General features: G+C 37.9%; 1 protein-coding gene across 6 annotated transcripts in view; it reads left to right on the forward strand.

Annotated features, from left to right (window-relative positions):
• The window catches only part of CHODL (chondrolectin), a 411,269-nt gene that overhangs the window by 255,658 nt on the left and 132,267 nt on the right, over positions 1–23,344 (forward strand). The gene's annotated exons all lie outside the window — the stretch shown is intronic.

Below are 23,344 nucleotides of genomic sequence, written 5' to 3' on the forward strand. Positions count from 1 at the left end.
CACTCTTTGGTACAGGGAGGGAAACTTTAGAAAAATGGGATGCTATAAAACTTAAAGTAAGAGTTGGAACTGAAAGTAACAACATTAATTTCCTTGGCACAAATTCCTGCTTTATCATCCTCAAGTCTTATTTTGGCACGAAGATAGCAATAACACTAATCCCTCCTCTGGAATCCAAACTGAAGATAGATTATTTTGTCTTTAAAAATTTCATTATGAAGGACTAAGTATAGAATAGATGAAAAAGTATTTTAATACAATGTTAAGAATATCTATTTTAGAGTCAGAAAACCTAAACTTGATATACAATTTTATTTGTTTGTAGCCTCTTCTCTTATAAAATAGAAATAATAAGATTTAATTCAATGGATGGTTGTAAGAATGAAAGAAATAATGAGAAAATGTGAATTCTCTTCAAACTGTTTTTCTACAAAAATCAGATGTTAAGATAATAAGGAAACTGACACTATTTCAAGAAAAAAATAGTTTTAAATATAAATATCCTAGTCTCTCACTAGAGGTACTAAGAAATAAGGAGAAGATTATAGACCTTGATATTAAAACAATCTGAGTTTGACTCCTGATTTGAACACACATTAGCCAAAGGAGCCAATCAATGTATTTCACATATTTTCTGATTACACATTGCTGTATAAAGAATCGCCCCAAAACTCGGTGTCTTAAAATAACCATCATTTTATTACATATCATGATTTTGTGGGTCAGGAATTCAAATGGCACAGCTGGTGTTTCCTCAGCTGTATGTGGCATTGCCTATCTCTCAGTGTATTCAGGTGGTGGATGGGCTGCTGTGGCCTGGCTAGGATGACTTGCTTCTCTCATGTGTCTGGAGCCATGGTGAAGATGGCTGCAAGGCTGAGCTCAGCTGGAGCTGTGGAATGACATGCCAATGCCTGACATCTCCAGCATGACTGTCTCCTCTTTTATAGAAGTTGGCTTTTTTCAGAGTGAACCTCCCAGGGGACCCAGGCAGGAGTAGCAAGGCTTTGCGTGACTTAGCTTCAGAAGTTCCAAACATCCTTTTGATCACATTCTTTTTATCAACAGAGATGTACAATTTAGCCGATATTCTAGAGGAAGGGGATTAGACCTCACCTCTTAATCTATCACAATACCTCTGAGCCTCAGTTTTTCCCTTTTGTAAAACCTACTCCAGTAGAGTTGTGAAGATACAATCAGATGATGTCTGTTAGGTTCCTCACATAGAGACTTGCAAAAAAGATTTCTCTCCTCTTTTATTTTTCATGTATTAGGAGATCATATTTCCCAGTGTCACTAAGACATTGGACAGGTGAGAAACACTGAAGTAAGTAGAACTCACTCTCTGAGCATTCAAAATAGCAGTCAAGCAGGTTTATGTATGCTATGGTTAGGCTTTGTGTCCCCACCCAAATCTCATCTTGAATTGTAATCCCTATACATGTGTCAAGGTAATTGAATCATGGGGGCAGTTTCCCCCAAGCTGTTCTCATGACAGTGAGTGAGTTCTCATGAGATCTGATAGTTTTATAAGGGGCCCTTCCCCCTTCTCTTGGAACTTCTCTTTCCTGCCACCTTGTGAACAAGATGCCTTGCTTCCCCTTTGTCTTCAGCCCTGACTGTAAGTTTCCTGAGGCCTCCCCTGCCATGTTGAACTGTGAGTCAATTAAACCTCACTTTCCTTTTTAAATTACCCAGTCTCAGGCAGTTATTTATAGCAGTATGGAAACAAACTAATAAAATGTGCCATAATCATAGAAAATGCTCAAGGTTCAGACCAAATGGGATCTTTAACTTATTGTAGGCCAATATAGGACTGGACTGCTAAAAATGTAGGACTGGACTGCTAAAAAGTGATGTACTTGAGGAACCTAGACACAGGATACTAGTACTCTACCACTCTGAACTTTTAAATTTGGTAATAAAAGGATATGGGCAACTATTGTTTTACAGTCTATGTTACCAATTGCTCTTCCTAATGATTCCAGCAACATGTTTAAGTTCTGTTTAGTGTCTCCTGTAAGTAAAGAGGATGTAAAATCTATTTTAAAAGATATCTAACCATAATGATTACCATTAAATGTGGTCTCATGTGAAGTAGTAAGTTTCAAGATTTTCTCCTTCCCTAATGCTGCTATATAATTGATGTGTTTCAGTAGAATGCTATGATGTGATTTGGAAAATATGTCATTTTTTTGGCTGCCCAGCAGCTGACCTTTTGTTTTATGTTTGTGGAATTGTCTTGAATCCTGATAAGACTCAGAGAATATCTTTGAATAGGAAGTTGAAAAGGGTAGATTTTTTTTTCTCCTTTTTGGCAACTAGAGTAGACCCATAAGATAGGCTTAAATAGTCATGGCTATTTCATATAATGAATCATGATGTAGTGATATAAAGATTCAGAGCCTTAAAAAAATACAGTTTAGAGATGAGAGGTCACAGCTGCATGCCAGTGTGCAAGAGTAGGGGGTGAGGTGGAGACTGGGACAGCAGTAGTCTGTAGCATTCAGGACCAGCTGTAGCAGAGCAAGCTCTGGTGTTCGTACTAGACTTAGTTTGTTGCAGGATTTTACCCCAATTCTGGCTGACACCTTACTTATGTGTGTTTTCAAAGCCAGGTTCTTCAGTCTTTCCTGCAACTCTGTAACTCATTTTACTTGATATCTTTGTCTACCTAAGTCAGCCAAAGTTGGATTTTGTTGCTTGCAATTAAGAATCCTAATCATTATGGAACTTACTATCAAGAATGCTTACAGGCCACAGATCCACAGGGAAGTGATAGCAGTGATCCTCAATATTGGCTGCACATTGGAGTACCCTAGAAGGTTTGAAAAATGCTAATGCCTCAAGCCAACCCATGTCAATCACATTTAATGTCCACAGGTAGCAAACCAGGTGTAGATACCTAAAATGTTCTTTAGGTCATTCTAATGTGATAATTAATACAGAGAAAGAAATACATTGCTTTCTGAAGATGGGGATGTTGATGTGGATTAATTATATGTATCTGCTAACCCATCCCCAAGTTGTATCCTCTGAGAGGGTCCAGAATGTACTTCTTTCACCAAGGTTTGGATGACTCCAATAATCCTGGAAAATCACTTCTGTGGCTGTTCTCTTTAAGCCAGAGACAGTGAAACATTGCCCTTAAAAGTGGCTTCTCTGATGCCAATGAAGACAACAGGATTATTGTAATAGTCTGCAGGGCTTACCTGATAATCACGATGATGAGTCCAATTGGGGTCTTCGGCATTCTGCAATTAACAATGGGTTGCTAGGACTAAAATGGATGAGGAATCCACAAAGTTCTTCCTTGATTTGTATAACTGGAACATTTCGAAGTCTGGCAAGTGGAAGTCTGACTTGGTTTAACTTTTAAGAGCCATAAATCCATATAAAATATTAGACCTAAGTCATTTCAGACAACTCAGAGCCCTTGAATAAAACACAGACAGTACCCTTGAGGATGGAACCTGTGAAAACATAAAAAGTACTGACAAAGGCTGTGAGTCCTAGCCTTCTTTGAGGGTCCTTAGTCATTTACCAGATAGCTCAGTGGTGCTTCCTTCATTGACACAGCGTAAAGAGCAATATAAAGACTCTTAAAATATTTTTTTTTTTGTTACTAGATCTTTCTTAATTCTAATTTCTGGGAACAGCACTAGAAATAAGAACACCAAAGAAATCTTGGTTTATCTGCCATATACCAGGCCTTGTGGGACCCTGACACCACCTTGTGGTGGTTGTCTCGGTACCCTTATGTACAGAAGGAAAGAGTATGCTTGAAAACTGACAGAATCTGCTTTTATCTCCTGTCCTAGAGATCCATAGCTATTATGATAAGAAGGACTAAGTGGAGACCTCTAGGGAACCTTCTCCATAATAAATAGTCCATCTAAGGGAAGTACGAATAGCAATGCCATTTTCAGACTTGGAAGAAATAGGGGTAATGAGTTCTTTATATTTCCTTTTGATCTGCCAGTTTGCCTGTTGTTTACAGAGATTAGATATGAAGTTTGAGAATGATAATGAATTTCTGGAAGCTTAATCATATGGTTGCTCCGATAGCAGCTGTAGTTTCCAGTTGTGGTCTCTTAATGGGAGCAAATAAACAGAGCACCTAGCTCCCTGTACACAGATAGCAGTCTGGTTGAACTTTTTGTCTCTACCCAAGCAGCAGAGAACATCAGAGGCATTCTGCTTTTCCCTTGGAAAGACAAATGCACGACGTGGAGCAAAGGCAAATCTCACAAAAATAAAGGGCCTATCAACTCAGTGGCAACAATACCAGGCCATTGCAGGCCTTCAAAGCACTGGTTGTGCAAGGAGCTTAGTTGCATCTGTCTATTTTGCTACCATGTCGTCCTCCCTATGACTTACATCTTTAGCCTTGTGAAGAGTTTCCTAGAAGAAGTGGGCCTAGTGTGATCAGGAATATAACTGCTGCAGTGTAATAACCAGCCTCAGGGTTTGCTCTGCAGGAAATGAAGTTTCCTCCCATTGGGTAGAACATTCAGCATGATGCTATATGTCTGTAAGACCTGGACAGGGATATGGCCTAGCTCAGTAGCTACATTGCTTCCTGAGCATGGTAATAGTTTGGTGGTGAAGTTAAAGAAATAATTTTTTAAAAAGTAAAAAGTACAATGAATATGTGTTTGGATATAAGACTATTTGATTCCCACATGCTATCTCATTGGAAGGCTCCTGTGGAGAAAACTTTCAATAAGCATAGTGGAAAAGATGACCTTTGCATAGAAAGATGATCACAGGTTATGTCCATACCATCTACAGTGTAGAATAGATAACTATTCCAGGCTGAGATTGACTTGCCCTGCCTTTCATGCATTTGCCAACCTGTGAACTTCCTGATTTCCATATACACCATTGTGAATTGTACACAATCTTGTTTTTGACCAAGGAACTCACTTTACAAGGCAGTTGCTCATCAGATTCACTGTTTTTATCATTTACTCTGTGATCTAGTAGCTCTTGACCTTTGGGAATACTAGAATAGTTAAACAATTATGTCTGCTGGAAGATCACAGTTGCATGTTTAGGATATGGTCCTTTAAATGAAAAATGTGCTCTAAACCAGCAACCAATTTATGGTGCCGGATCTCCCATAAATTGAGGGACTAGTAGATGAAATTGGGAGTGGCATGCTCTCACTGACATCTTATTATATGCTAGAAATATTATCTTTCTTATCCCTAAAACACTATGCTGTATGAGGGAGAAATATTTCCATCAGGGATATAGCAAGTTCTGTGTTGAATTAGAAGATAAGATTTATGCTTAGCCATTTTGGGCTTCGCAAACCACTGAATGATCAGCCCCAAATGAGGGTTATTGTGTTGGCTGTAATGACTGATCTGACAATACAGGTGCAACACATTACAAAATAGAAGTATATGAAGTGAACACAAATGATACCTTGGCTGGCCCCAAGTACTGCCTTGTCAAGTGGTATACATAAATCCTACACAGATAGGATCCTTTATAAATTAAAATTTGGTCACTCCACTGGAAAAGCCCTAGCCAGGTAGATAATCGAAAAAGAATTATGAGAATGGAGTGAAGAATAAGGAGTCACACAAAACACCTTTATGAATAGCTATAAAGATAAGATTATAGTTTTTTCTCAGATTTTCTTATTTGCTATGTCGTGTGTGTGTGTGTGTGTGTGTGTGTGTGTATATGTGTGTGTTTCCTCTGACTTTCTATTTATTTCTCTCACTATTTTGCATCAGGTTGTGTGGTGGTGGTTAAATTTATAATTTAATTCACATATTGTAGAATATTGAAATAGGATTATGACAGATTGACAACTGTAAGAGATCCAGAACTTACAGCAGAACGTTGACTAACATTTGGATCATCTTTTTGTAAGGAAGAGCTAAATGTATTTTCAGCGTACAGGTGATAGCTTTCGCATTAATTGTGTAACAGCAGTTTTTTAAGCCTTCAGAATTTAAATAAAGTTATATGTGAATATTGTGCAGTTGTAGGGATTAATTATATTATATATTTATTTTTTTATTCCTGCAAATCATCTCAATCTTTTTATGTTTTGGGATTGCCCACCTCACAAGTTCTGGTAGAGGGCAGAGCATCCCTTCCTTTCTACAGAATCTGAAAATCAGATCCTTAGTAGCTTAAACTTTCTTCCAGTGAGAATGGGAACAGAGGATGTAGGTTTGGACTATGGGGTCTAGTCACCATGGGTTGCATGAATAATAAATGACTTAAGGAGAGAGAATAAAGACTCTATTTTGAAGGTGATGAGCCATAGGAACACTAGGAATACCAAGTTTCCAGAGGGCAACTGTGGCAGTGGCTGAGGAGTGGCATCAGATGTACAAGTTTGGCATTATGTTTTGGGGGTACTTAATTTTTATCAAGACTTCAGCTATAGTCCTGTCTGCTGATTTACCTCTTTCATTCTTGTCTTTTTTACATACCTTTTTTTCCCCTCACCTTTCTGAAGATTCAGCAGATCTTTGTATATGTTCAGGGCTGCATTGTGTGCTTTAAATAAATTTTTTTAAGTCAGCAAGAGATTATTTCTCTTGCATGCAACAAAAACTGATAGAGAAGGGATGAAAGCAAAAAGAAGGAAGATGAAATGAGTATTCTTTTCCTAGGCAAACCCAAGACAGAGTACCTGGAAAGAGCTCAAAATCTAAGCATAAAAAGGTTAGAGGAATAAAACACAGTCAGTATCTCAAGGTAGTATTTTCTAGTAGTCAAGAAGACATGTGCTCTCTTAAGGGTGTAATATAAAAGAAGAAAGGAAAAGACTATAGTTATACCTACAAAGCCAACAAGGGAAAAAAATAATGTGCTTTGCTGACAAGTTCTGGACTGGGAGTATGGTACTGAGGATGGCACTGAGATATGTGCAGATGGACACTGGGGATGGTGTGCAACTTTATGCAAACAGTGTAGGTAAAGCAAGTGACTGTAAAGGCATGTTGGAAATAGCTTTGCTATTGTTTGAATTTTCCCAAACTTTATTAGCTACAAATATAATTACAACCACCAGAATATTACAGTTTCACTAACTTTTGCTTCGTCTTTCTAATGTATGGCATTGACCTCATATGTGCTTTTATGAATTTCCAGGAGTCCCTTGGGTTTGTTCACATCATGGTGAAGTAAAGAGGAATATGTGAATTTTTTGGCACACTTTTCATTGAGAGGTGATTCACTTTTCCTTCCTCTTGATTCTGAGTTGGCCCTTGGACTAAGTCACTAACAGAATGCAGCAAAAGTGGTGTTGTCTAGTGTATAAGTCTGGGCCTTAAGAGACTGCAATTTCTGGCTTTGCCTCTTGGAATGCTTCTTTTTGGAACCCAGCAGCCATGCTTAAAGGAAGCCATTCGGAGAGAGAAAGACCCAGCCAATCCACCCATCCTAGCCAACACCTAGAGCGGATATCTGCCAGGCACCATCAGAGAAGTTTGGGGTCTTCATAACAAAAAAAGAAAATTAGGTTGTTATTTCATAACATACTTTAGAATGAGAGGGGAAAAGCACTGCATTTGCTCAACAGCATTTGGAAAAACAAAATTTCCCACTTTGTAGGTATGAATCACAAGTCAGTGCACTGGAACATGGGAAAGTTCCAAGTAATAGACCTGCAGTGTGCTCAAGATTTTCCCACTTGAAAATCCAACCCATCAAGGATTTTCATTTTCATATTTTTCTTTATTATGGTAAGCTCATTGTGCTTGAATTTTTTTTCTTTTTTAGGATTTATGCTTCCAAAGAAGCCTCCTCAGTTACTCTATAAAATATAGAGTTCTCTTGTCCTGCTCCTTATATTCTCCAGGCATACTAAAGAAAGGGCTGTATCTTATGTAGATTCAAACTGGGACAGCTGCCACACTAGGGGAATATTCGAGTGTAATAGTCTAGAATTAGAATGACAGACTTATGTTCAGTTTTCATTCATACTCTCCATGTATGAGAGAGGTACCAGAAAGTGAATATATGCAACAGGGCATAAATAAGCTCCTGGAGATTCTTCAGAGTAGCCAATAAAATATTCCCATTTATGTAGAGAGACCTTCTCAATTCAGACAGTAGATCTTTTCATGATAAAATCAAAACACCTGAAGATGGAGGCAGACGAACTGATATACATTCAATTCACATTTCTTTTTTCAATTTAGTGATGTCAACTAACCTCATATCATCATGGAGAAGTTACATATATTATTCAGGGGTTACCATTTGTTACTTATATGCCAAATCTCAATGATGAGATTGTAGGCTAGGCCAGCATGAGGATAGGACCCTATTAGTATTTAATGGTACAGATTTTTCTTAGTGAAGAGCTAACTTCTCTTATCTTATGTCATCTGGGCTCAGTCCAATTGTTGCATCAGTTTTCTTAATCTTTACACAAGGACAGGTTGGCTTTCATTTCCTTAAGCCATATAGTCTGGCTCAGACACTTTAATCACAAAGTGGGCATGCCACTTTCTCCCACTTTTGCTTTTAGGTAGTATTTGATAGTTGATAATACACTTTCTGTCCACTGGCAAATGTTTCTCTATCAATTACTTACTTATACTACAACTTTAATCAATATCAAACAACTCGATTTATATTCATATTTACAAAGAAATTTTATCATTGCTGCCAATATATCTTAGCCTATTCAGTGTTTTTCAGATTTCTTGGCTGCAACCAAGAGGTGTGATCAGTTCAACACTGTAGGGGAACTCAGGTGGAAATTCATGTTCACTCTATTAGTAAAACTCACTCAGCAAAGGTCTCTCCTATCAGTGCTTATGAAATCTGGAAAATGTGAAAGCCAACTACATAATCATATGTTCCTTTATGAAAAACATTTATTGAACATCACTATGATGCAAACAAACACTGTGCCAGACAAACACAATGTGAAAAATATGTCATGTCCTCAACAGATTGGTGAGGACATGTGCACTGTAATAGTAATGTAAAGCAACTTCAGCAAAGTCTCGGGGTACAAAATCAATATGCAGAAATCACAAGCATTCCTATACACCAATAACAGAATAACAGAGAGCCAAATCAAGAGTGAACTCCCATTCACAATTGCTACAAAGAGAAATAAAATACCTAGGAATACAACTAACAAAGGATGTAAAGGACCTCTTCAAGGAGAACTACAAATTACTGCTCAAAGAAATAAGAGAGGACACAACCAGATGGAAAAACATTTCATGCTCATGGTTAGGAAGAATCAATATCATAAAAATGGCCATACTGCCCAAAGTAATTTATGGATTCAATGCTATCCCCATCAAGCTACGTATGCCCCTCTTCACAGAACTGAAATAAAACCACCTTAAACTTCATATGGAACCAAAAGAGAGCCTGCATAGCCAAGGAAATCCTAAGCAAAAAGAACAAAGCTGGAGGCATCATGCTACCTGACTTCAAACTATACTACAGGGCTACAGTAATCAAAACAGCATAATACTGGTACCAAAACAGAGATATAGGCCAATGGAACAGAACAGAGGCCTTGGAGGCAACGCCACACATCTACAACCATCTGATGTTTGACAAACCTGACAAAAACAAGCAATGGGGAAAGGATTCTCTGTTTAATAAATGTTGTTGGGGAAACTGGCTAGCAGTGTTCAGAAAACAGAAACTGTACTCCTTCCTGACACCTTACACTAAAATTAACTCCAGATGGATTAAAGACTTAAACATAAGACCTAACAGCATAAAAATCCCAGAAGAAAACCTAGGCAAAACCTTTCAGGACATAGGCATAGGCAAGGACTTCATGACTAAAACACCAAAAGCATTGGCCAAAAAAGACATGGGATCTAATTAAACTCCAGAGCTTCTGCACAGCAAGAGAAACAATCATTAGAGTGAACTGGCAACCAACAGAATGGGAAAACGTTTTTGCAATCTACCCATCTGACAAAGGACTAATATCCAGAATCTACAAAGAACTAAAACATATTTACAAGAAAAACCCATTCAAAAGTGGGCAAAAGATATGAACAGACATTTTTCGAAAGAAAACATATATGAGGCCAAGAAACATGAAAAAATGCTCATCATCACTGATCATTAGGGAAATGCAAATCAAAAGCACATTGAGATACCATCTCACGCCAGTTAGAATGGCAATCATTAAAAAATCTGGAGACAACAGATGCTGGAGAGGATGTGGAGAAATAGGAACACTTTTACACTGTTGGTGGGAGTGTAAATTAGTTCAACCATTGTGGAAGACAGTATGGCGATTCTTCAAGGACCTAGAAATAGAAATTCCATTTGACCCAGCAATCCCATTACTGGGTATATATCCAAAGGATTATAAATCATTCTATTTTAAAGACACATGCACACGCATGGTCATTGTGGCACTGTTTACAATAGCAAAGACCTGGAATCAACCCAATGCCTATCAATGATAGACTGGATGAAGAAGAAAATGTGGTACATATACACCATGGAATACTATGCAGCCATAAAAAAGAATGAGTTCAAGTCCTTTATAGGGATGTAAATAAAACTGGAAACCATAATTCTTAGCAAACTGGCACAAGAACAGAAAATCAAACACCACATGTTCTCACTTATAGATGGGTGTTGAACAATGAGAACATGTGGACACAGGGAGGGGAGCATCACACACTGAAATCAGTTGGGGGGCTGGGGGAGGGGCAGTGGGGGGTGGGGAGGGTGGGGAGGGACAACATGGGGAGAAATGCCAGATATAGGTGATGGGGGGATGGAGGCAGCAAACCGCATTGCCATGTATGTACCTATGTAACAATCCTACATGATCTTCACATGTACCCCAGAACCTAAAGCACAATAAAAAAAAATAGTAATGATAATACATTGAAATAATTGCTAGCAGAGGTATGTGTGATGAATTGTGAACTGGCATAAAAAACAGTTGTGCAGAGTCACTTAAGGCTTTATAAAAAAGTTGTGTCTAATACTGATGAAGGAAATTTAAGAGGAAACCAAATAATTAAAAAATATTCCATATTCATGGATTGGAAGAATCAATATTGTTAAAATATCTATACTACTCAAAGCAATATATATTTTCTATGCAATGCCTATCAATGTACCACTGACATTCTTGACAAAAATAGAAAAAAATCCAAAAATTTATATGAAACCACAAAAGACCCAGAAGAGCCAAAACTATTCTGAGCAAGAAAAACAAAATTGGAGGAATCACATTACCTGACTTCAAATTATATTACAGAGCTATACTAACCAAAACAGCATGGTATTGGCATAAAAACAGACACATAGATCAATGGAACAGAATAGAGAGCCCAGAAATAAATTCTCATGTCTACAGTAAACTGATTTGCAACAAAAATGCCAAGAACATACATTTGATAAGTGGTGCTGGGAAAATTGGATATCCATATGCAAAAGAATGAAACTAGACCCCTATCTCTCACCACATACAAAAACCAAATCAAAATAGTTTAAAGACTTAAGTCTAAGACCTCAAACTGAAATGGCTACAAGAAAACATTGGGGAAACTTTCTAGGACATTGGTCTGGGAAAAGATTTCTTGAACAATACCCCACAAGCACAGGCAACCAAAGCAACTATTAACAAATTGGATCACATCAAGTCAAAGAGCCTCTGCACAGCAAAGGAAGCAGTCAACAAAGTGAAGAGACAACCTGCAGAATGGGAGAAGATGTTTGCAAACTCCCACGTCTGACAAGGTATAAATAACCAGTGTATATAAGGAGCTCAAACAACTCTATAGGAAAAAAATCTAATAATTTGATCAACCAATGGGAAAATGATTTGAAATAGACATTCCTCAAAAGAAGACATACAAATGGCAAGTAGGTATATGAAAGGATGCTCAATAACATTCACTATCAGAGAAATGCAAATCAAAACTACGATGACTTATCATCTCACCCCAGTTATAAAAGACATGCAATAACAAATATTGGCAAGGATGTGGAGAAAAGTGAATTCTTGTACACTGTTAGTGAGAATGTAAATTAGTACAACCACTATGGAGAACAGTCGGAGGATACCTCAAAAAGCTAAAAATCGAGCTACCATATATGTATTAATTTGTTCTCACATTGCTAAAAAGAGCTACCTAAGATTGGGTAATTGATAAAGAAAATAAGTTTGATTGGCTTACAGTTCTGCAAGGTGTACAGGAAGCATGGCTGAAGAGGTCTCAAAAAACTTACAATCATGGCAGAAGGTGAAGGGGAAGCAGGCACATCCCTCACGGCTAGAGCAGGAGGAAGAGAGAGAAGGGGAAGTGCTATTGTTACACACTTTTAAACAACAAGATCTTGTGAGAACTTACTATCACTAGATTAGCAAGGAGGAAATCCACCCATGATCCAATCACTTCTCACCAGGCCTCTCCTCCAACATTGGGAATTACAATTAAACATGAGATTTGGGTGGGGACACAAAGCCAAACCATATCAGCATGACCCAGCAATTCCACTGCAGAGTATATACTCATAAGAAAGGGAAACAGTGTATTGAAGAGATATCTGCACTCCTGTATTTGTTGCAGCACTGTTTACAATAGCTAAAACTTGGAAGCAACTTAAGTGTCCATCAAAAGATGACTGGATAAAGAAAACGTGGTTCATATATACACAATGCAATACTATTCAGCCATAAAAAGAATGAGATCTAGTTATTTGCGAAACATGGATGAAACTGGAGATCATTATGTTAAATGAAATAAGCCAGGCACAGAAATACAAACATCATATATTTTTATTCATTTGTGGGATCTAAAAATCAAAGCAATTGAATTCATGGACATAGAAAGTAGAAGGATGGTTACCAGATGCTGGGAAGAATAGTGGGGAGTTGGGGAGGAGGTGGGGATGGTTAATGGATACAAATACAAAGAAAGAATGAATAAGACCTACTATTTGATAGCATAATAGGGTGACTATAGTCAATGATAATTTTTTTTTTTTTTTGGAGACAGAGTCTTGCTCTGTCGCCAGGCACCAGGCTGGAGTGCAGTGGTACAATCTCGGCTCACTGCAACCTCCGCCTCCCAGGTTCAAGCAATTCTCCTGCCTCAGCCTCCCGAATAGCTGGGACTACAGGTGTGCACCACCACACCCAGCTAATTTTTGTATTTTTTTAATACAGACAGGGTTTCACCATGTTGGCCAGAATAGTCTCAATCTCTTGACCTTGTGATCCGCCCACCTCGGCCTCCCAAAGTGCTGGGATTACAGGCATGAGCCACCATACCTGGCCTTAGTCAATGATAACTTAATTGTATATTTTAAAATAACTTAAAGATTGTAATTGGATTGTTTGTAACTCAAAGAATAAATGTGTGAGGGGATGGATACCTCTCTCCATAAAGTGCTTATTTCATATTGCATGTATGTATCAAAATATCTCGTGTACCCCATAAATATACATACTTACAATGTGCCCCCATGAGTTTAAAAAAACAGTTGAAAACACTTTTTGTTTTGTTTTGTTTTGAGACAGAGTTTTGCTCCTGTTACCCAGGCTGTAGTGCAATGTCGCAATCTCGGCTCACTGCAATCTCTGCCTCCTGGGTTCAAGTGATTCTCCTGCCTCAGCCTTCCAAGAAGCTGCCTGGCTAATTTTTTGTATGTTTAGTAGAGATGAGGTTTCACCATGTTGGCCAGGCTGGTCTCGACCTCCTGACCTCAGGGGATCTGCCTGCCTCAGCCTCCCAGTGTGCTGGGATTACAGGCGGAGCCACCTCTCCTGCCAAAGAAACTTTTTAAAAAAGTGATGTATCACCTTGGTATTGAAGGTTCAGCAGGGTTTCATTAAGTAAACATAGAAGAAGAGGAACCCCAGTTGTTCCAGTCATACAGGCAAGACCAATACAAAGCAGCCAGCTGCAGGCAATAGCCAGACAATTGCAGAAGTGTGAATGAGGCCACCAGTGTTCAGCAGACAGCTTATATTTGAGTGAGTTCAGCTGACACTAGCAGAAGAATTGCCAGACTTAATCCAGCCCAAACTGCCTCCTATGTATTCATGAGCTACATAAAGGCTGTTACTTCAGGCACTAAGTTTTAGGGTTGTATGTTACATGGCTACAGATAACAGATGTAATCATATTTGCATTTTAGAAAGATTAATAGAAAGTTGTAGAGGACAGTTACAGGAGATGAGAGTGACTCAGTGAATTTAGGAAACAATTGCAAGATTGCAGGAAACACCAATTGCTGTAAATCAGGAGCCTATGTGCCAGAATCCTGGAACTCAGCTTCTTCTTGAGGACTTGTGAAAATAATCAGGATCCTGTCTGACTGATTCTAAAGTACAGCATCTCATCTACATCAAAGGCTGCTTATTTTTTGTAATGTAACTGAATGTGCAAAATAATCCTACTGCTAGTTTGCTTACCAGGACTACGCATCCTTTTAGAGGAACTCCCAACCAGGCTATAGCAGATTTATTCTGCAACTCCAGGGAGTCTCTCTGCCCTCCCTTCTTTTATCCACACCCCCATCCATTTGAATTTCCCTGTGATTTACTCCTTTGGAAAACTTGTAGATAGCACACACACAAAGACATAACTTTCTTATATATCATTATTTTCTATTGGTCCAAATTTTAATCCCTGATTCACCTTCTCCCATAGTGCTCTCTCCTTCTGCCTTCATCTCTAATGAGTTACCTCTGCCCAAACGTTTTCACTGTGCGCTTTATTATCCCTGACCCATGGTAAAGGTAAATCCTCTGGCTCTTTATTGAGTGTTCCTTCTCTTGTCCCAAACTTAAGGCTGATTTTATTGTGCAGACACTCCTTATCCTTCAGATTTCTCAAATGTATCCTGCTTCATCTTCTACACTTCATAAATCCTAGAATTGGGAGATGATATCTGTGTCTTTTTTTTCACTCCACTACAACTGCTCTTGAAAAGATCAATGACTTGCTAAATGATCAAATCCAGTGGACATGTTCAGTGGCATTGGATTTTTTAAAACTTACTCTCTTTGTTGTTGTTGTTGTTGAACTGCTTTTTTACTTTGGATTTCTTAACATAGTTCCTACTTTTCTTACTTTTCTTTTTGAGAATATATTGTTTATTCCTTTTCTTCAATCTGTTTCTTAAATTCTGTGCTATTTAGGGGTATGTGCAAAGTCTTTTCTTTTTACATAATATACAGAACTTCCTTGAATGATGTAAACTTCTCATGGTTTCGTGACCAACTCTATGTCAATACCTTAAGTAAAGAAAAGTTTTCTCCTGGGATCTGACCCATATTGCCCCTTCTGTTGGAGATCCCAAATTTAAGTCAAGTCAATATGTCCTTTAAACCTATTTCTCTCTTTTTCCCCTTTTGTCTCATTTAGAGGTTTCAATACCTAGCAGTAACATAAATCAAGACTTGGCTCCCATACCTCTACCTACATCCAGTCTTACTGTCTTCTAAATCTGTTCATTTGTCTATCTCTGTTTGCATTGCCATTATTCTAGTTCAAATCAATGCCATCTCATTTTTATATTAATTGAAGATTGGGTCCTTTCCTTTTATTTTCTTTTTTGTTTGAGATTGAAAGGTAGAGAAATGCATCTGATAGACTAAAGGATCCCTAATCAAGGCCAGATTTTCAGTAAAGGGAACTCGCAGAGAGGAGTCTGAGATTGCACCCCAGGCCCTGGGTCATTGGAGAAAGTGATGATCTCAGGCACCATCTAGGTGCCACCACCCAGTTGACATGAGTGCTTCTTAGAGAGAAGGACGTGGCTGAATAAGAAGATATCACCTACTAAGGAGTTGAAGCATTTAGAGCTCAGACTGATTTGCTGTGGGACATCTCTGAATGAGTCACATAGAAAGATCATCCTTCTCTGCATGCTAGGGAATCACTGTGGCTTGGATGAATGAGCAAGGTTGCTAACAGAAGGTGGAGCACCAAGGGAAGCCAGGCCAGGTTACTCCAGTGTGCCCACATTTTTGTAAAGAGCCAGACCTTCAGCAAATAGTGACAGTGATGTAACTTTTCAGAAGAGGTCAGCCAGCAAGGCATTAGTTGCTGTTGAGAACGGAAACCTGGTCAGGTTATAGCGGTGTTCCACTATCAATAGCAAAGCAGGATGTAAAACAGCAAAGTAAGTACAGTAGCCAACACTATCTGGGTTACCTCATGAGCTGTCATAATAGTAGAAGCTTTGAGTTTGAGCTTCCCAGCCTGTGGCAAGTGTTTACTGATGGGCTATTAATCCCCTCGACCCTTGGGATGGCTGGGCAGAAACTTGGACAGCTGGAGCCCCCAGGCCTGTTGTATTGGATCATTTATCCTAACAAGCTAAACAGTATAATTTTCCACAGTGGCATGATGAGATAAATATTGGGAAGTACTGTCATTTAAGGATCCACTAACCATCTGCTAGATGAAGTGACAGTTCTATCCCCTCTGTGTTACTAACGGACTGAAAGTTCACAGTTCAGAGGCTTCTCCTGCCTCCTCGGTTGTTAGCTTAATGTGTACAATATACAGCTGTGTCTGCTTCCAGTCTGGCCTGTGCTAGTATTTTACTCATTCATAAAAAAATTACTCCCTTCGCCCCTAGGAAATAGATTAACAAAGAAAACTGATTAATTTTGTGCCTTCATTTAGCTTATATTTTAGTGGGGGAGAAAACACAATAAACAAATGAATTATTGTCATTATGACTTTAAATATTCTGTAAACAATGAAATAGACATTTTAAAAGGGAGAGAGTTGTAATTTTAAAATTGAATTTGGAAAGCTTGATAAAGGTGAGTTGTTTAAGCTGGGCACGGTGGCGCGTGCCTGTAATCCCAGCTACTCAGGAGGCTGAGGCAGGAGAATTGCCTGAACCCAGGAGGTGGAGGTTGCAGTGAGCCGAGATCGCGCCATTGCACTCCAGCCTGGGTATCAAGAGCGAAACTCCGTCTCAAAAAAAAAAAAAAAAAAAAAAAGTGAGTTGTTTAAACACTTCCGTTAAATTAGCTTTAAGTGAGCAACCTTCAAAAGTTAAATGAAAATTCTCATTCTATTTCCACATTTGGCCTGCTGCACAGGGGTCTTTAAGTTTTCATGTAACTTTGAAGAAGCAGAAACCTGAGATCATAAACCATGTATGTTATGATGGCGTATACATAAAAAACAGGGAAAAATCCTGAGCAGACCTGTGATCAAGTAGACCTCGAGTTTAATTGGGAGATTAATGTATATTTCCATGTTTTCAATTAAAACACAATGTTTAAAGTACATTTTAGCAAACTACACAAATTGCTTTGAAGAGGAGGGCTTCTGTCTTAATTCACTCAATAGATGTTTATTGAGCATCAATCATGCCATCAAAACTCTGTTGAGGGTACTCTGAGAGATGCAAAAATGAGACAAGGATCTCAGTCTTGATGAGCTAATAGTTTGAATGAGGTGAATGCAAAAAACTCAAAGGTAGTAGGTAATGAGACAGACAATGCCTTCCAACCATTAGTCTCTCCTTAAAAATACTAATTAACATCCTCAAACACTTCTCAAAAGCCTTACTTTCAAGATGTCATTCTAAAAATTAAATCTGTATATTATCTGAATTAGCCTTATCCATCATTGCATCTAATCATAAATCACTCTTCCAATAAAAGTACAAAGCATTAGCCAATACTGTAATGTTTTAAGATGTTAACAAAGGCACCTTAAATGAGTCTTATATTTCATGTAATTATCTTGACACTGTGTCTGTATGGCATTGACAATTCTATTCTAAATAATTAACTAATGAAGGAATGGGCCAGCTTCTAAGATCACTCAACAGCGAAACAACTCACTCTGAATTTCCCTAGCTCTTGTCTCTAATGACACTTCACTGTCCTTAATTATGTGCTTCCTTTCATAGCCCTTCTGTCTTGAAAAGACAGTGACCATACTTTAAAAACTCATGACTACTGTAGATGTCTTTTTTTTTTTAAGCTTTCAAAATGCTTTCACGTACATTTTTCACTTCAAACTTCTGTCTTCCTTTCATCCCCTAGTTCTCCAAGGCAGATGGAAGAGTCAGCCGGGCTTGTTCCACTCCCAGCAGTCAATTTTAACTCAGAAATCTCTCTTTCCCCTCTTTCCTTTTATAAAACATATGCTTTTATTTTTTAAAATTCACAACACTTTAAAAAGAAGCTTTAGTGAGGTGTAATTGGTATATGATAAACTGGGCATGTTTAATGAGTGCAATTTGATAAGCTTCAACTCAGGTATATGCTGATGACAGCATCATCACTCTCAAAATCATCTAGCCAATGCACTTATTTTAGTATCATAAAAACAAAGTATGCAGGGTCATCCAGTTCACTTGTGGCGGATCTGAAGTTAGGATCCAAGCCTCCTGATTTTGATTTTGTAGGATTTTTTCCCTTGTAAAATTAATATTGCTATAGATAATACCTAAGAATATTAGGCTCTGCTAAAACTAGCTGCTCTGTTTGGCAGTGAGATCCAGAAATTAGAGTCTTGGGATGGTGGTTGCAAGTCCTTTTTCTTTAGTGACTATGTGAGAAATATTCCCCAGTAGGTCTTTTGTTTTGTTTTGTTTTTGTTTTTGAGATAGAGTCTTCCTCTTGTAGCCCAGCCTGGAGTGCAGTGGTGAGATCTCGGCTAACTGCAACCTCTGTCTCCCGGCTTCAAGTGATTCTCCTGCCTCAGCCTCCCTAGTAGCTGGGATTACAGGTACCTGCCACCATGCCTGGCTAATTTTTAGTAGAGTCGGAGTTTCACCATGTTGGCCAGGCTGGTCTTAAACTCCTGATCTCGGGTGATCTGCCTGCCTTGGCCTCCCAAACTGCTGGGATTACATGCGTGAGCCACCGTGCCCAGCACCCAGTAGCTCTTGATTGGTCCCTATATCACTGGAGCAAGGGGTTAAAGAGATATATATATTTGTAGATCTTTGAGTATAAGAATTGTTTTACATAGTGCTGATGGTATTATTAGAATTATAAATTATTTAGCTATGTCTAACACGAGGTTATTTTCTGACTTGTGCAGAGACAGAGTTAAATAAAAAACCATGTATGTTATTATGGTGTATACCTAAAAGACAACAGGAAAAACTCCTGAGCAAACCTGTGATCAAGCAGACCTCTAGTTGAAATGGGAAATTAATGTACATACCCTCTCTCGGGGGTAGAAAATGGAGAAATAATATTAATATTGTCTATGTTAATCTGTTTCCTTTGGCCATTTTTCTGTCCTCCACATCCCTGTCATTTCTAATCTGACCTCATAGGTCTGTCAGCTGAAATTCACAGTTTTATCTTCTTTTACCTTTCCCTTTTCAGCTTAAATTTTTCTCCTTTCCTGACAGTAGGTTACACTGATTCACACAAAACATTTATTGGAAACCCAGAGGAACCTGTTTATGGTTTATATCTTTTTGTTTTAAAAATGTGTGTGTACATATATACAACATACATGTGTCTCTATGTCTATCATATACACGTATTTAAATGTTTTCCTATGCTGTCCATAGCTAATTCCATTGTTGTTTACTTTGGCATGATGCATATTTACAAAATACCTCTGTGAATATCCTCATAATGTAGTGGGCTTCTCTTTTAACCATTCATTTTAATCCTATTATATGTAGAAAACCGGATATCCTGTGTTCAAATTGCATGTGCTTTTCCACTCCAATATAATCACCACCAAGAATAAGGAAGTACAAATCCTACATTTTTTTTTCAAGCTTAGGAAAGATGGCATGAAAAATAGATACTTTTCTTTCATTTACCTCTAGTTATAAGACTAGGATTAAATTTGTAAGGCATTAAAACGTTTCCAGGTTTTCCACATTTTCTCATTTTTTTATCTTGAGTTTTTTTTTTTTTTCAGTGTTCTTGGTTACTTCCCCTCTCAAGCTCATACTTTTCAAGTTCCTCAGGGCTTCTTTTCTTTCTACACATTCTCTTGTGATTTCATCTATTTCTATGGTTTTAAATACAATCTTTTAGACTCAGCAGAGGTATCCAATCTTTTTACTTCCATGGGCCACAGTGGAAGAAGTATTGTCTTGAACCACACATAAAATGCACTAACACTAACAATAGCTGATGCGTTAAAATTAAAAAATCACAAAACAATCTCATAATGTTTTAAGAAAGTTTGCAAATTTATGTTGGGCTGCATTCAAAGCCATTCTGGGCAGCATTTTGGATAAGCATGTTTTAGAGGATAACTCCAGTGGTGACTATGCCTATAATTCCAGACTGATATAGCCAACTGGTCACTTGCCATTTCTATTTAGATATCAAAGAGGCATCTCAAACTTAACATGGCCCAAACACTTACTTTCTTGTTCTTCAAATCTTTTCCTTACTTATCTTCATTTCAGTAAATACTATAGTGCATCATTTCCCCAATAACTTAAACTAAAAATCAAATTTTGATGCTAAAGGTTTAGGGCTTAACATCTAAACGTCTGACTGAGCAGTACTGTAAGTAGTCAAAACTCATGCACAAAACTGCTTATGGGAGTATATCACAGGGAGCATGGACTTGTGCAAAAGACATATTTTTTTATGTGTCTACCTTAGCCATAATCACTTATCCAGTCCTTTGGACACAACCTTCTTACTAGTGTTCTTTCTTTGATGCTTACAATTCTATAATCCTTTTTTCTTGTAGAGTCAGTATGATCTTTTAATATCATATACTTTCTTACAGTCACTGGATGAGGTCCATAGACTGCATTAAATTCTTATAAAATATGGCTTTTCTACTGAAGGAGGATAATTAATCTGAGCAGTTTAAGGGGAAAGTTAGCATATTGTTGCACCATTTTCTGGAAGAAATTATCTGTGCACTCAAATGGCTAATTAAAAGCTATGACAATGTCTAGCAGCTAAAAAAGCAAGGAGAAATCCCTACCAACACATTTCTACTCAGTTTTTACTATTTTAATGGGCTCTGCCAATGCCACTACCCATCAATGTGGATATAGAAATAACATCACCAAAGAATAGAACACAGTTGAAAATAGACTTGCCTAGGAATGAAGATGGTTTACAAAAAAGGTAATATATGTAGATTAGAAATAAAGCACTACTAAAGCTAATAGCTGGATACTTAGAAAATGCATTCATCAAATAAATGTACATTTCCTGTCATCTTGAATAGTGATATTTCCGTTAGACACTGATCCATTTACCTAGTTTCAGGCATCTATCAGTTTAAAGTGATTTCATTTATCATTTTATGTTTATAGTTTGATGTAAAGCAACATATTATTTCCCATAGTTATATGTTACTTTAATTATCAGTTGATATTTATGCAAGTTTACACAATTCTGTTTGGATAGTTATTTTACTTTCTATATGAGATTATTGAGCAGCTTTTGATGCTAAAGATTTAGGACTTAACATCTAAACATCTGACTGAGCAACACAATAAGTAGCCAAAACTCTTTCCCTCTGATGGGAGTGTATCAGAGGTACCATGGACTCATCCAAAAGAGTGAATGAAAGGAGCCTTTTCAGGTATTCCGATCCTCAGGCACATGCTCTCACTGGATGCCATGGTATAAGGCCTAAAATTAAAGCCCAGTATTATGTGTTGCTTTGACATTTGGTGAAATCAGGAGGGATCATTTGGCCTAACCCCAAGTTCCACTTCCCACTTTGCTCCTGTAGATATGGTTCTCCAGCCAAATCAACCTTCTTATTGAGGAGACTAGGTGCAGCTCCTGCTTATTCCTAAGTAGTAGGTTTCAATTCTGTACCAACCATCTTAGGTCATTTGCTGCTATAACAGAATAGCATAGAGAGGCTAATTTATAAAGAAAATAAAACAGATTAGTATAGATAGATGAATTTATAAAGAAAATAAACTTATTCCTCATTGGTGTGGAAGCTGGAAGTCCAAGAGCATGGCCCTAGCATCTGGTTGGTGAGGGTCATTCCATGGCAGAAGGGCAGGCAGCAGAAATGAGCATGCATGGCAGAGAGAGGAAATGGGGGCTGAACTTTATTCTTTTATCAGGAACTCATTCCTACAATAACTAGCTTGTTCCCCAAATAATGGCATTAATTTATTTATGATGGAGGAGCCCTATGACCTAATATCTTTTCAAAGCGTCACCTCCCAACACTGTTACATGGGCAATTAGATTTTGGCATGAGTTGTTTTCTTTTTGGGGTGGGGGTAGCATTCAAACCATAGCACCAGCCCATGGAATTATAATTCAAAGAAACCACTTCTGTCTCCCTGAGAGGAACTGCAAGATACCTCACCCTTTTGATACTACAAAGCATGCTTCCTACAGCCCTAGGTTGTTCACTCTGTTCATGAGTGACGTGGGATGGCATGTGGCATTCTGTTCCTTTGGACTGTGAGTATTTGTGACTAATAAATATTGTCAATATAATATGTCCAGTTTCAGTTATTGTATGTCTGGCCATCCCCATAACCCTAAAGTGGGAATCTCTCTTTAATCAGTGGGTGAATAGGAGATGATTAAAGCAGACTCTCCCCTGCTCCTCCCACCTACCATGTGCTTGGCCCTACAGTAATATATTGCTACTCAATGTCTTTTGACATTCGGACATGTCACTGCTGACCTCGTACTTAGAACTATGTCTTCTTGTATCTGTGCTCTGAAGGTAAGACATGGCATCCAGAAAATAGCACAAATCATTTGGTTATATATGCTCAAATATATTTTAACTATGACCATCTATTTGACTAACTATAGAAAAGATAACTACCTTAGTTCTAATACATTAGTAGGTTAAAATTTTTAAGATTTAAAAAATTTTGATGGTGAGAATGTTATACTATCAAACAAGTCTTTGATGGAAATCTGGATCGTCTGAAAACACACATAGAAATAAATGGCCTGCTTTGCACATAAATAAACCTCTCAAGAAGTTTAGGACATTTGAACTGGTAGAAGAAAGGTAGAAAAGAGAAAGTGAATACTGTTCTGAATAAATAATGATAGTTAATATTTACTAAGCACTTACTATATACTGTGATGCTGATGCTTTTCCATGCATTTTTCTTAATTAGTTCTCATGACAAACTTATGAAGTAGGTACTATTCTAATAGATTACAAACAAAACAAAAATAAAACCCCAAGATGTAGAAAGTTAAATGAGTTAGCTAGGGCTAGAAAGTGGGGAAGATAAGGTAAGAGTCTACCAATCTGTCTAAATCTAGGTCTAAGATCTCAAAAAAACTTCCTACCTTTCAGTAAATATACGTACACATGCATCAGTAGTGAGTCACATAAATCAAGAATGGCACACTAATTTGCAACTCCAACACTCACTAGCTGTTTAGTCTTAAGCCAGGTGCCTG

The sequence above is a fragment of the Aotus nancymaae genome, unplaced genomic scaffold, assembly GCF_030222135.1.
Source record: "Aotus nancymaae isolate 86718 unplaced genomic scaffold, 86718_ANA_hifiasm-v0.15.2.pri h1tg000022l_1, whole genome shotgun sequence".
NCBI classification, from domain to species: domain Eukaryota; kingdom Metazoa; phylum Chordata; class Mammalia; order Primates; family Aotidae; genus Aotus; species Aotus nancymaae.